Below are 4032 nucleotides of genomic sequence, written 5' to 3'. Positions count from 1 at the left end.
CTCCTTTCCCTCAGTCTCTTCTCCATTTTTGTCCCCATGATTCTTTTAGAGAGGAACAAGTCTGGGTCATTTCATCTTCCAAAGTAAAGATTTTCCTGGTGTAGTTGCTGGAGGAGCTCTTTTTAAAAAAGGGTCCTAGTCTACTATGATTCCCCTTAAGAAATAGTGTTAAATGGATTTAGTATAAATCTGACTTAAAGTTTGCCATCAATGTGACATTTTATTCAGGTGTTTCCTTAGGATGAACTGCAGTCACATTGCTGCTGGGAGGAGGCCCCTAGTTCATCTTGTTCCAATTTCAACAGTAATGGCCTTCCCCACCGTCTCATATTTTGAAAGTGACCAGAGGAAAATTTTAGAGGTGAAAAGAAAGCAAATTGTGTGTGACTTTGTGCAGGAAGGTCACAAGATCACAACCTGCTTTCTGGTGATTCCCTAGAAAGGTAGTGGTGAGTGTGTTTGTGGGGGGCAGGAAGCAGGAATGGGGTGCTGGGGTGCTAAGTGCTGGGGGATGAATTCCTAGCACTTCTAAGAGCTAATTTTATCTCTGGGTTCTGTTCAATCATTTTTCTTCCCTACAAGACAGCAGGTTCTGTGGGCAAGGTCACATGTATCTTGCCAACCCTGACTTGCCTGTGGCCATCCACCACTTTCTCATAAGCCAATGCTTCCGAAGCACCGGTCCTCCTAAGGGTGGCATTGGAAAACTGAAGAGACGGATAGATCTGTTAGGTGACTGAGCGCGTGTGTGACTTCCAGGTCTCTGTCCCCAGCTCATCTGTGAGGGCGTGGGACGTGGAAGCAGCAGGAATAGAAAGGACCTTGGTGAAAAGCCTTCCGAGCTATATATTCAATATTGTCTATAGATAAGAAGTAGAATGACCCCATTTGACCAAATAAAGAAATCTATATTTTCCCTATATTTATAATCTATATGTCTATAATTTTTCTCAATATATAATCTACCCCAAAGAGAAGTCTATGTCTTGTCATAGCACTTAAATATTGAGGCAATTATTCTACTTCTAGAAGGTCTCATTTCCTTTTCTTTGGTTGGGGGCAGAACACAGTGTAATGATGTCTGTGTAGTTATTGTGGAAGAACGATCAGATCCTAATGGTTCACCATTTTGCCACAGCACATTATTGAGAGTGAGTGGCTTTCCACTGGCCTCTCATCTTCTTGTGTGTGCCCTAGTCAAGTCCCAACTGCTCCTGGTTTTGAACTATCTGTTCAAGGATGTTTAGAAATGACCTTAGAAGATAATGTTTCCTCTTCAAAGTAGGAGGCACAGTTGCTTACAGTCTTTGAAGTTGCCATGTCTCCCTCAGGCTCACTGAGCAAGCATTCCCAGTGTAACTCAACCAGTGGCCTCCAGGTTCAGTGGGAGAGCCTGTCTTAAACATTAAGACGGAAGGGTCATGATGGCCGAGTGTGAAAGAGCATGCTGGGAAGACCTGAGTTTGAGCCCTGCCTGGGACCCATCCTTGTAAAGGTGAAAGAAGAGAACCAACTCCACAAAGTCGTTTTCTGACCTTCACACTTGTGCTGTGGCGTGCGTGGGGGTGGGGGACACATGTTATAGAATAAATATTCATTCCCTTCTGTTGTTTTTGTTTTCCGAGTTGTAGGATATATGAGTTTTAGATGTGTGCGAGCCACCGATGGAGCGATCCTTGCTGTATGCTTAAGATGAAACACAGCTTAGACATGTGGGGAGGTGAGCTGTGCATTGGTCCCTAGAGACCGGGTAGGCAACTTCTGCCTGCAAAGAACAGCAGGTGTCCGGCCACGCCCCTTGGGCCCCTGGCACAGCTACAGCCTCCCACAGCCCCCCACAGAGAGGTGTGTGGCTATCAGTCACTTAGAGCAACACCCCAGGCACCTGGTATTCTGTCTGGACACCATCCCCACAGTTACTTGGCAATAGCCAGGTAGGCCCAGCCCACTAGAAAAGGGGCTGCTTGCCCCATCCTCCCTCTCTTATTCACTTGCTCTTACTCTCTTACTCTTGCCCCCTTGCTCCCCCCTCTCTCCGCCCTCCTTTCTCCCCTCTCTCCACATGGCCATGGCTGGCCTCTACTTCCCTACTCCCTCTCTCTGCCTTTCTACAATAAACGCCTTAAAACCATGGACTGCCTCTTCCTGTAGGGATCCACCATGCTGGAACAGTGACTCTTCCAAGAGCCACGTCTAATCTCCCAACGGGAGGCCTCTCTGTGTTCCCAGACATGGCTTCCAGGGAGCCAAGCCACCGGCCTGAGCAAGACTCTCTCCTTCCTCTAGGACCCAGCAGGAGCTCCCTCCTCCTGCCCTTTTCCCTTCAGCCCTGGGCCAGAGCCCACCCACAGGCCCACACTCTCTTCTCAGCTCTTCCGCTGCATCCAGTGGCCTCTGCAGTGTCCCGAGAGCTAGAACCTGCCATGCCCGGCTTCTGTGCAGGCCCAGGGACCCCGAGCCCACTCTGGCAGTTCCGCGGGGACCTCAGACTGTGCCTCCCCAACCCCAGAGCAGGGTCCTGCAGCTTCTCACAGCCCACAGCGGCAGACTTCCTGCGTCCTGCCTCTCCCAGCGTCCCGAGCTCTGGGCTGGATGCGGGACCCCATTTTTGACCCACATAGACATGCCTGTTGCAATGCTTGCTTCAAGTGCTAGGCAGAAACCAGAGAGCTTCCAACAATGGCAAACAAAAATGATGACCCTGTCTCTTAGAGAAGAAAATCAACACACACAAGGTTCTCTGAGGCAGGTAAGTCAGAACCACAAAATTTTAGTTTGTCGGTCTGCCGCAAGCACCATCCCAGCTACTTTTGGGTCCTGGGTGCCGGCTCTTTTCTTCCAAGTGGCCGGCCATGCCTCAGGTTTGCTGTGTCTCTCTCTTCTCTTGTTGGGTTTGCTCACGTGATGGGTTTGCACTTTGGCCTGTTGTGAGCCTGGGCCATCTCCTGGCTCGGTTGGTTATCCGCTCCTTCAGAGTCAGCCAGTCTTCACAGAGGACTGAGGCCTCCTTGACTGGCCATGAGTGGCTACCCCTCAGCTCCAGCAGTAGCAGGCCAGGCGGCTAAGGGTCGCTTCCTTGGGGGTTTTGCCTGCTTTGTACTCATCCCTTGCAGATCTGTGCACGTTTATCCCTGGGAGGGCAGCTGCCATGATCAGAGTTCGATGTACACCAGAGGAGAGAGTCTTTGCTTCTGTTCTTACTTCAGCACAGGTCTCAGGCCTAGTGGGGCATTCTTCCCCTCTCTGTGCTGTTTGTACCCATTGGTAAGCCCGTCCTGTTTCTAAGATTACCTTTGTGGAAGGAACAGACACCCTAAGCCCCACCCTTCTCCAGATTATGCAGAGAAGAACTTGTGTAATGCCCAGACGCAATCTCTAGATGGACAATGACAGAATGAAGATCAGGGATCCAGAAGTGCAATTGGGGTTTGGGGAAGCCAGTTCTGAGGCCCAGATAATCTTTTCCGGGTCCTTCTTTCCAGCTCCTCTTGCCCTGTTAGATTCTGGTCCTTGGAATGGACCCACATGGTTGTCCCAGCTCTGACTCCATCTAATGTTCCAATTCAATTACGTTCATCTTCTGGTTTATTGTCTGGGTGAGAGCTGAGACAGTGGGAGAAACTGCTGGCAACCTGACAGTCAGTTGATAAGCAGATCTGAGACAGATGTCTTCAGCGGCAGCCAGACCCTGGCTAGAGGGCAGGGTTCAGGTTTGAGACCCAGGCCACAGGACAGAGCAGGTTCTTAGAGAAGGCAGCTGATCTGGACAGGTTAGGTGGCCAAATCTCATCTGGCCCTTCACATACACGTACAGGCCAACAGTTTACAAACACACTCACATACAGCACTTGTTTGTTTACATACTTGATTCTTCTCGTTTATTCGGCAATATGTACATGCTCTGTCTACATCAAGTGCCAGAGCAGGGATGCTCTATCAGGCCCCATGTTTGCCTGAGAGCCCGTTGTCCTTAACACACTTGTATGAGGATTAGGAGTGCGGGTGTGACCAGCAAGTGACAAAGTGACATGA

The sequence above is a fragment of the Mus pahari genome, chromosome 18, assembly GCF_900095145.1.
Source record: "Mus pahari chromosome 18, PAHARI_EIJ_v1.1, whole genome shotgun sequence".
In the NCBI taxonomy this organism is placed as follows: Eukaryota; Metazoa; Chordata; class Mammalia; order Rodentia; family Muridae; genus Mus; species Mus pahari.
The sequence above is the reverse complement of the archived record's forward strand: the minus strand, read 5'-3'. Positions refer to the sequence as shown.